This window comes from Neomonachus schauinslandi, chromosome 13, assembly GCF_002201575.2.
Source record: "Neomonachus schauinslandi chromosome 13, ASM220157v2, whole genome shotgun sequence".
Taxonomy (NCBI): domain Eukaryota; kingdom Metazoa; phylum Chordata; class Mammalia; order Carnivora; family Phocidae; genus Neomonachus; species Neomonachus schauinslandi.
This window is the reverse complement of record NC_058415.1, coordinates 37,269,328-37,280,992: the sequence shown is the minus strand read 5'-3', so window position 1 is coordinate 37,280,992 and position 11,665 is coordinate 37,269,328. Positions and strand designations below refer to the sequence as shown.

Sequence of the window (11,665 nt, the reverse complement as noted above, 5' to 3'; positions counted from 1 at the left end):
TAATCATGAACAATCATGAAAGATTTGTCAGGAAAGGACTGTCCTCCACAAAATTAACTTTGGAGAAGTAGATAAGTTGGACCATGAAACAGAAAAAGAGAGAGAGAAAGATAAGAACACTGATTAGGAATCTATTGTTATCTAACTATTAAGTAATGAATCCTTGGGTGGGGGGGTGCCTGGGTGGCTCAGCTGGTTGAGTGTCTGACTTGGTTTCAGCTCAGGTCATGATCTCACGGGTTGTGAGATACATCCCCACATCGGGTGGGCTCCACACTCAGAGGGGAGTCTGCTTGAAGATTTTCTCCCTCTGTCCCCCCACTCTCTCTTTATTTCTCTCTCAAATAAATAAAAATCTTTAAAAAATAATAAAAATAAACAGTGAATCCAGGGGGGCAGAAATGAAATTGAAGAGAGATCAGAATCCTGATTTATTTACATGCAGTACTGGGAGAATTGGAAATTCATTGGAAATGGATTAAAAACAAACTTGAAAATTTTGAAATGTATGCCTCGAATTTGTAGTTATTTTGGTAATAGAAAAAATCCTGAAAGGTGATATTCAAAATATTCCCTAACTACTGTGATATGAATACTAATCATATGGAATGGGCACTGGTTTGGGGCTATACTGTCGGTGTCAGGTCTGAATTTCACACACGGGAAGATGATTGACAGGAAAGAAAATGCAGTAAGTGTTAAGGGCTATCAAGATTATCGAGGTTTGAGTTGCTTGTGGGATATATATTTGGTCATGTCCTATCGTCACATGCAAATTGAGAATATTACTCCACAATCTGGTATATTTCATATAAACCATAAGTGGAAAAATTCCATTCAGGTAGAGAGAGGGATAATTTGAGCTCCAAGGTACAAAACACCTTCAAGCAATTATTGCCAGTAAAACATTACAGAAGTTTTTCAGCTTGTAAACACTAAGGAAGATGGCAACCACTAATTTTTGGTGGGGGAATAAAATATACTGTCTTTACTCCGCTAAAGAACTCATGGTATATTAGGTGAAGTATTTCTGATTGTACACTTTCATTAAGATAAGGAACATAATGCAGTGTGGTATAATGGAAGAAAGACACAATTTTAATTTATATGCATTTTCCTGCAAATTTTAGATACCTAAGTTTAGGTAAGATAATTAATGCTTAACTTCTCTGAGACTCTCTTTCCTCCACACAAGATATGAAAAGTAATACCTTAGGGTTCATAGTTAAGGTTCAAGTGGATAATAAATGTAAAGGACTTAACCAACACAAAATGCCAGAGTAGTTTCCCCACGAAATCCAAAGTTTACTTTATCATGCTAAAGCAGCTGGATGGATTTCCATTATGTTATAGTGTATGCTTGAGAATGGTCTGACTTAAAGTATACTTTAGGGGCACATGCGTGGCTCAATTGGTTAAACATCCAACTCTTGATCTCAGTTTAGTTCTTGATCTCTGGGTCATGAGTTCAAGCCCTGGGTTAGGCTACACACTGGGCATGGAGCCTACTTTGAAAATTTTTTTAAGTATATTTTATATGGCATAATCAATATTAATTTTGGTGGCCTTTGGAGTATGTATCAAAGTGAAAGGAAGTCTTCTATCTGAATGGCTGAAATCAACATGCTCTATGTGGTTGGCATGACTGTCTTTTAGAAATACATGAAATACTTTCTAAAACAACGTGGACCATAAAATCAACAGTTGTTTCAAAATCACCAATACAAAGTCATAGGGCGCATAGACTAAATTCTAGACTTCAAAAAAGTCAAGAATTACTTACTCAACATATATCCCTGGATATTTAAATTCATGATAAGCAATATTCTTTTAGATGAAATAATGAAAGTATCTTCTAAGTATTTAAGTTATTCTTTCATAGAAGTTGAGCCTTAGAAAGCATTCTTCCTTTTGCAGAATATAGGATGTTGTACTGATTTATGTGAAAGTAGCTTGACAGAAATAATGCACCTCTAAGGCAACAATGTCAATGTGAGAGAACAATTTAAAATAACACTGGCATATCGAGCTTTAAGAGTAACAAACATGACTGTGTTATTGTCATCAAACTAATGAAAATGTGGCTAACTCCCTGTGGATTTGAATGGCTTAAATGGGCAAAAATTCCTTTTTTTTTTTAATATTTGTGATCCAAGTCAATTTTTTTCCCCACTCATGAACTAACCTCATCGAAACACACTTATAGCAGAGAATCCCTTGTGTGAAATATACTGAATTCAAGTCAACAAAAGACCTGCAAATTATATGTCTGCTCTTTCTTGAATCAAATCTATACTAAGATTCATTCATTCAAATCTCATTTCTGGGGCATACCTGATTATTTTAAACATCTCCTACGGATTGTAGTATTTCACTATTTGATTTACTATACACTCAAACCTCTTTATAAAGGAGTTTTTTGTGCTTTTATTAAGAATTTTGAAGGAAACCATAACCAGTGAGAGTAAATCAGAGATAAATTCAAGAAACTGTATGAAAAAAGAATTTATTTTTAACCTGTTTTGGAAAGAACTGAAAATAAGTGAAAAGTAATTTGATATAATACATTTATGAGATGTTTTATGATACCATATCTCTTGGGAGATGGCAGATCTTTGAATATACTGTGGTTCTGTAGACATACAGGTGTGACAGTAGCCTTAAAGTCTAAGACCTTCATATGATTGAAGCCATGATGACAGGGATAAATGTGTGGACCAGAGGGGTAGATTACTAGTTTTTAAAAAATTATTGGCATGTTTTTGTGTTTCTGAATAACACATATGTAATTGTTTTTTATTATGTAGCCAATTTGATGCATTTTTGGCAACTCTGATACATTTCCAATGATATAATCACCTGCCTGCTCACTCACACACAGGAGATGGGCCTGGAGGTGGTAGGCAGTATGTTCTTTCTGGTTGTCTTTGAGACATTGATTTGCCTAAGAGCATAGAAATATATAAGAAAATTAGGGCAGGATACTAGGTCTCCAAAATCTCAATCTACTACCTTTTCCTTTAACCATGGTCTTCTGAAAATACAGTGTAAGTCAAAAACTTCTGAAAAATAGCCTAATTCATTTTTAAAACAGACATGTCCATTGAATCTAGTCATTTTTCTTATCCTAAATCATTATAGCAAAGCATCATATGTGTATCCTATGTGCATCCTGAGATTCCATGGCAAATTTCTTTTTACGTATTCCTCATTATCTCAGTTATTATGTCAGAATCGTAAAATGTTCACCTATTCATTGAAAAAATATCATCTCAAGTGGCATTTTGTTCAGGGGATCTAACTGTAAGCATGGTTCCATCTTACACTGGGCATCCTTTTTTAATATCTTTCATGTTCCATTTAGTTGTTGCAGAGGTACTCACCATTTAGGACACCATTATCAACTGTTGCTAATAACAGGAAACCGCAATCTTAAATAGTTGTACCCCTTAGGACCAGATGTAACAGGTGTGATATTTTACATATTATTTTAAATTATTTTTTAAATTATAAATTTTAATTTAAAATTATAAATTTTAAAAAATTATATTTTCATTATTATTTTAAATTATTTTACATGATTATTTTTTACCTTCCTTTATAGATCTATATGTTGTTTTAAGAAACAGTGAAGGAGGGGCGCCTGGGTGGCTCAGATGGTTAAGCATCTGCCTTCGGCTCAGGTCATGATCCCAGAGTCCTGGGATCGAGCCCCGCATCGGGCTCCATGCTCTGCAGAACACCTGCTTTTCCCCTCCCACTCCCCCTGCTTGTGTTCCCTCTCTAGCTGTGTCTCTCTCTGTCAAATAAATAAATAAAATCTTTAAAAAAAAAACAAAAAAAACAGTGAAGGGTTGCCTGGGTGGCTCAGTTGGTTAAGCATCTGCCTTTGGCTCAGGTCATAATCCCAGGGTCCTGGGATCGAGACCTGTGTGGGGCACCTGGCTCAGCAGGGAGACTTCTTATCCCTCTCTCTCTGCCCCTCTCCACTGCTCATGCTATCTTTCTCTCCCAAATAAACAAATAAAATCTTAAAAAAAAAAAACAGTGAAGATCGGGATATATGATATGAAGATGGTAAGTTATACATAAAATTAAAAATAGTCTAAATTTATGTGATGATAATTTATCATATTAGACCCTGATTTAAGTTACATCTCCTAGAAGCAGGCTCAGGTGGAGATTTATGTTCAAGTGGTATGTTGAATGCTATTTTCCAGAGGAGGGGAGTGAGGAAAATTGGATGAGGCAGGATGCCAAAAGGTAGTAAGAAGGTGATCTCAGCAGCACAGACAGCACCACAGTTAGCCCCACTTTGTGACAAGGGACTGGCCTTCTGTACAAGCCCTAGTTGGCTGTGGGTGGAGGTGGAGGAGTTGGTGTGTCCAACCAGGCAAGGTAGCTATCATTTGGTCATGGGCAATTCACCAGAAAAGGGGACGTGTGAGAGTTGTTACTGGGTAGATATAAAGAGCAGAAAAGGGGAATTAGGTGAACACGTAGAGCATCTAGGACAGATTCTGTTCCAATGTTCTAACATGAGTGGAAGCTTTATTTCAGCTTCTAAGTATTGCTTTAAAATGTAATTAACATCAGTTGTTGCCGCCTCAGCAGAATGAAAATTTCTCCAAACTGAAATAATTATTTAAAAAATACATTGTGAAAACTACACAGACTCAAAAAATTTGTTTAATTTGGCTTCACCCACAGTAAAACGGCAGTTATATTAAAATCTTGCATGAAGCGATTTTACTCACATCATTAGATGGAATTTTAGGAAATATATGTAATACTTTGTGAATTATATGGGTCTCCATTTTATTGCATAAAATACTACCAACTTATCAACATAACAATGAGACAGACACAGTAATAAATGAGTTCATTGCCTAGGTTAATTGATGAATTTCTTCTTCCTTTTTGTTTTGTTATGTTATAAAGCTATTATTAGTTAATGTAGAAGAATTGATTATATTTTATTTAACAGTTTATCTTTAATTTAATAAATGTAAATTATTTTAATGCAGGTATGTGTCTTCTTGTCCTGGGCTCCTCAATGATTAGGTCTAGGCTTGCCCCAAAATGACCACTTTTAACGCTTTTTTGGTTTGGGATCATCTGGAAGGCATTTTGCACTTTTGCACCAGTTAAAAAATTATTTGTCACTTTTTAATTAATCAGTTTTAAGTAGAATGTAGTCTAGTTCCACATTTAAAAATATGGTACTTAATAACCCTCATATGGCATCCAAAATTTCCCTCCTCTATGACTTTTCCAAGTTTTTTTTAATTAGATGTTTACTTTTAGTTTTTTTTTATTTGTTGTTTTCATTTCTGTAAGTGTATCTAAATTTCTATTTCTTTAGATATTACATATAGGCCATACCATTTTTTCCTTCTTGAAAGGCTAAGAAACAGGCTCCTTTACCAGACCCTACCTTAGCTCTCCCTCTACTTAAATTGTACTTGTTATGTTGTTACATTTATAATGTCAAGGTATGGAATATTTACTTTAGGTTTATTTATTTATATTCATTTATTTATTTTTATTTATTTAAATTCAATTTAGTTAACAGATAGTGTATTATTAGTTTCAGGAGTAGAATTTAATGATTTATCAGTTGCATATAATACCCAGTGCTCATTACATCAAGTACCCTCCTTAATGCCCATTACCCAATTACCCCATCCCCCACCTACACCTCCTCCAGCAACCCTCAGTTTGCTCCCTATAGTTAAGAGTCTCTTATGGTTTATCTCTCTCTCTGTTTTTATCTTATTTTATTTTTCCTTCCCTTCCCCTATGTTCATATGTTTGGAGGATAATAAACCTGACTGTGTTATTGTCATCAAACTAATGAAAATGTGGCTAAAATTCCACATATGAGTGCAATCACATGGTATTTGTCTTTCTCTGAATGATGTATTTCACTTAGCATAATAATATCTTCTAGTTCCATCCATGTTGTTGCAAATGGCAAGATTCCATTCTTTTTGATGGCAGAGTAATATTCCATTCCATATATATAGATATATAGATATAGATATACAGATATATAGATATATATTTATATATCACATCTTCTTTATCCATTCATCTGTTGATGGACATCTGGGATCTTTCCATATTTTGGCTATTGTAGACATTGCTGCTATAAACATTGGGGTGCATGTGCCCCTTCGAATCATTATGTTTGTATCTTTGGATAAATGCCAAATAGTGCATTTGCTGGGTCATAGGGTAGTTCTATTTTTAATTCTTTGAGGAACCTCCATACTGTTTTCCAGATTAGCTGTACCAGTTTGCATTCCCACAGTTACTTTAGGTTTATAAATGCAATTGAACCACCTGCTGTTGGTACTTAGAGTGACTCAAATACAAAACAAAAAATTGCTTATAAGATGGTAATTAAGTTAATGTAATTGTTGAGTGTTAAACTCTAACTTTGGGTCATGTATAATCTTCCTGGGATGTTATAGAAGAAGAGAAATCATTTTAATAGCCTAGACCACTTCCAGAGTGACCAAATTACCCAGAGTACCAGGAGAGTGGCTTTTCATTTCACTTTATACCCAATGGTAATTTCTTCATGAAAGTAATTTAATCAAAATGAAGCAAATTAGGGGGCATCTGGGTGGCTCAGTCAGGTGTCTGCCTTCAGCTCAGGTCATAATCTCAGGATCCTGGGATTGAGCCCCGCATTGGCTCCCTGCTCACTGGGGAGTCTGCTTTTCCCTCTCCCTCTGCTCCTCCTCCTGCTCATACTCTCTGTCTATCTCAAATATTTAAATAAATAATCTTAGAAAAAATGAAGCAAATTAGGCATAAAGGTAATTTATCCAACCTATGAGCCTAATCACACCCGTGATGTAGATTTGCTGTATCCAGGAAATTTTCAAACATACTGGCTTAAATTCATAGATTTACATAAAACCAACGTTGTTTCTCTTTTCCCGCTCTTGCCCACACTGCCTCCTGCCCAATACTTTCCAAGGAGTTCCTACTATGCCTCCACTATGATACAAAAGTATAATTGGAACTTACTTCTGTTTTTAAAAAATTACCTCATTTTAATAAGGAGGATATTTTGTTTCTTTTCCATCATATTTGCAGGTAGTTGACACAGTTACATTCAATGTTTTTATCATTTCTTTATGATAGAAATGTTATGTTAGAAATCATTTTCTCTTAAATCACATTTAAATTTTGTTCCAATGTTTTTAAAACAATGTGAGACTTACCTATTTTTTTTTTTTAATGATCCTCATTGGTTCTTAATTTCATAATCCTTGTCACTAAAACTTTGCCTTTCAAAGCTCAAACTCAAATGTATTCTAATCTCTTAAGGCACAGACAGGTTAAATAACTTCTTTAAGGACACACACCCCAACAGGTGGATGACAGTCTGGCTGTTCTACATCTTCTCTTGTATCCAGTGCTACTGATGAAATCTGATGTCAGCTCAACTATTTCTTTTTAGGCAAACGAATCTTTGATTCTGGAAACTTTAAGAATTCTATCTATACTTTTGATATAAGGAAGTTCCACAAGACTCTTTCTAGGTGTGGACATTCTTCCATTCTGCTTCATACTCAATAGGCACATAATTCTATAAATAAATCTATTCAGTTCTCAAAAGTTTGTATTATTATTTTTTATATATAATTGCTCTGCTTTTCTCCCTCTTGTGCCACCATTTTCTCTATTCTTCTTTCTTTTTAATAGAAATTTTGTTACTTGAATATAGGGTATTCTGGATTGATCCCCTCTATCTGTTATTTTTCTGATTATTCTCACCACTTCATCTTTTTTTCTGTTCTCTACACTGGAAATTTATTTTAAATTTATGTGCCAGAATTATTTTTATTCTATCCCTGAAAAATGCATTTCTTTAAAAATTCTAAGATATGTTTTTGCATTTCCTTAAAAGATGATTCAATTTCTTAAGAGACCAGATATCATTTTTTATCCTGGGTTTCTATGTAATACTTAAGATTTCTCTATGAGCACAGGGATGAGAAACTAATATGGAACTCTATTCCATATGTAGGGAACAAACTATTTAAACTCAGTATTATTTATTTTATTTTATTTATTTATTTATTTAAGAGAATAAGAGACAGAGAGCACGAGAGGGAAGAGGGCAGAGGGGGAAGCAGACCCCCCGCTGAGCAGGGAGCCCGATGTGGGACTCAATCCCGGGACTCCAGGATCATGACCTGAGCCGAAGGCAGTCGCTTAACCAACTGAGCCACCCAGGCGCCCTAAACTCATTATTAAACTACAGCCTACTCCAGCTGTCTATGCTATCTGATTTAGGTCTTAATCACTCTCAGGGATCTGCCAGTAAGAAAAGACCAACCTTTGAAGCTGCCTTATTAAGTATATATTTTAGTTGCAATGTTTTCTATTTTGGCTTATCCCCTTTCCTTTTCTCTCTCTCATACTTTGTTCTTAAGAATGTATCTGTTGCTGGTCCACAATAACCCAAGTCACTTTCAGTTATCAGTTCTATGTTTATTCCTCTTTGCATGTAATTAACATAATTTCAATGAGATATTTTGGAAGGGAGGAAATGTAAAGATATACAGTCTTCATTTTTTAAGTTATAAATCTGATACCTGAAAAAAAATTTTGTTATAAAGGCTATATTTTAAAATTAATTTGAAAGTTATAAAACCCTATGGCTTCTAGTTATGAGGAAGTACTTGATTCATGAATATTATTAATTGAAACCCAAAGTTTTAATACTATGTCCTTGATCTCTTTTTCCTGTAAGATCTAGCAAATATATAACAGCTCTTATTCCCTTTCATAAACTGTCTGTTCTCCCCACTCCTTTTTTCTACTATAACTTAGAAGATAAGTGTGTCTTCTGTACTTGTTTTCTGTGACAAGTTCACTGTCCTAGAGTTCTCTGTTATATTTTTTCATCTTTCATTTCCATGGTGAGCTATATATGCTCCCTCAAGCCGTCTTTCCTTCTCTTTTTCATTGATATCCTTGTGATTGAAATATTATCATCCACCTCCAGGGCACTCAAGAGCCGTCACAGTTCTCATTCATCTTGAAACTCCAATAATTGAAGTCCTTTACCTGCTCATATCTTTCTGTTATATGTAAGATTTGTCTGTTGCAAGAAATTTCCATTTTGTTTCAAGATTACAGATAAGAGCTGAAGTGTATACTACATTGAAGAATAAGCTCTCCTTCCAAGATTCTAAAAATTCCTTTTCTCAACAACTGATGAGCATGCCCTTCAGATTACAGAAGGTGAAAAGCAGATCATCATGAATAAATAATTTGTCTAGTCTGCCCCCAATAGAAAAGATGATACAAAATTGTAATTGAAGTTTCCATAATGTCTTCAATAGATATTATTTTAAGCACAGGAGTGTCAACTTCTGAAAAAGGGAATGAGAAGGCCCCTGGGTGGCTCAGTCGTTAAACGTCTGCCTTTGGCTCAGGTCATGTTCCCGGGGTCCTGGGATCGAGCCCCGCATCGGGTTCCCTGCTCTGCTGGAAGCTTGCTTCTCCCTCTCCCACTCCCCCTGCTTGTGTTCCCTCTCTCACTGTGTCTCTCTCTGTCAAATAAATAAATAAAATCTTAAAAAAAAAAAAAAGGAATGAGAAATCCTTAGAGACACTTAATGCATTTATCAAATTTTCTTCTTCCTACATTTTCCAGAGAATCCCAAGCTATATTGTTATTTTCTGCCCAAATATCTTATCTCTTTAAATCATTCTTTTACCACTCCTCCCTTTTGTACTTGTCCTCACACAGAGAACTGGGAGAATCCCAGACTGGGAATCTCATGTCCTTTGGGGAAACATCTGACATATTGTACATTCTTTTAAAACTTTCTAGGGTCAATTCATTTTGACTTAGTAGTATTAGTTACTGTGGAACATACTAGCAATAGGAGTGGCCGCTCCTGATATGAGAATAATCTCTTTTTTTTGACCCTTCTCTTCTCAGGAAGGTGTTGAGAATTGATTAGTACCCCTTCTCAGATGTAAAATGTTTTGAACAAGAGTTCAATCTTCTGGCAAAGATAAGTGAAGTTTCCTTTGGAGGTAAGGAAGTAAGAAAAAAAAAGTTAAATATTTTCTTTATGCCACCATGTTAGAACTTTTAAAAAAGTTTATGTCACAACTTATAATTGATCTTCTATAGACAGACTACCTCTTAAGGGATTCTGTAGTGAAATAACAAGTTGTATGATAATTGTCTGCGTCACTGGATTTTCTTAAAGATAAAGAGTTTGTAATAAACATTCTAGCAACTGAAAAATAGTGAGCAGAAATGTCACAGAAACTTGGAACACTGACATTTTTATGGAGTGACTACTCCCCATTCAAGAACATTTACTATTAAGTTTATCTCTATTCCGCTGAGTGAGGTAGAAATGCTATTGGATGCAGAGAATGGAGGCTCATAGTGAAACTCCTTCATACTGACAGTGTTTGTGGAAAATGACTGCTAATAATATATCAGGTAGTGCAATGATGCAAAATTAATTGCTTCACTTAACAGACTGAGAATCGTTCTGATCAGATTTCACTGATTCTTTAAAACAAGGCAGAGATTCATTCAAAAGGTCAGAGCAATTTAAGAGTCTAAAAAAAAAAAAAAAAGCCTCTCTCTCTTCCAATGTACCCTGCACACAAGCTTTCTTACATTAGCAGTTCAGAGGCTGTGCTTCGAGCATAAGGAAATTGTTGGGATTCAGAGTGTGACATTGAGAAAGTACAGAGGGTTTTATCAAATGAAAATTTATGAAATGAAAATTTAAAGTGTTAATATCTATCTTTACAAACTTATGAGGATAACCATAAACTTTGATAATATTTATTCAACATGTACTACAGAACATTCTATTAGCATGTATTTATTTTTTTAAAGATTTTACTTATTTATTTGACAGAGAGAGACAGTGAGAGAGGGAACACAAGCAGGGAAGAGCTGGAGAAAGAGAAGCAGGCTCCCTGCTCAGCAGGGAGCCCAATGAAGGGCTCAATCCCAGGGGATCATGACCTGAGCCAAAGGCAGACGCTTGATGACTCAGCCACCCAGGTGCCCCTATTAGCATGTATTTAAACTGTAGACTCATGTCTAATTAAATAAACAAATTTTTAGCTGTCCTACAGTCCATATCCATTGCATACATTATATCCCATGTTTCCCTGACCCCAGCCTCCCCAGAAAAGTTAAGAGAGCAGATCTTTATTTAATAATAGCTTTTATTGTATTGTGCTTAATAGTCATGGAACACAGTTTCAAATTCCATCTCCAGCTGGTATGACTGTGTGGCCTTGGGCAAATAATATAAATTTTACCTCAATTTTCTTATCTTTAAAATGGGAGTAACACTTATATCTATCTTATAGTTGTTTAAAAAATTAAATGAGAAAAATCATTATGTGCCTTATCAACTGGCACATCAGAATCAATCATTAGATACTATTATCATTAGCACCATCTTCCTCTTATCTGGCACTGTATCTTCATTAGTAAAATCATGTGATGCCTCCCCCTGCCCCTCATATTCTTATTTCCTTGAGGTAGATTACATATTCCCTTACTCTGCCACAATAGAGATCTTGTGAATGTTTTGCTTCCTTCCTTCCTTCCTTCCTTCCTTCCTTCCTTCCTTCCTTCCTT

General features: G+C 35.1%; 1 pseudogene; it reads left to right on the top strand.

The window, feature by feature from the left end:
* Positions 1-667: 667 nt before the first annotated feature.
* LOC110573819 overlaps positions 668-11,665 on the top strand; it is a 31,030-nt pseudogene continuing 20,032 nt past the window's right edge.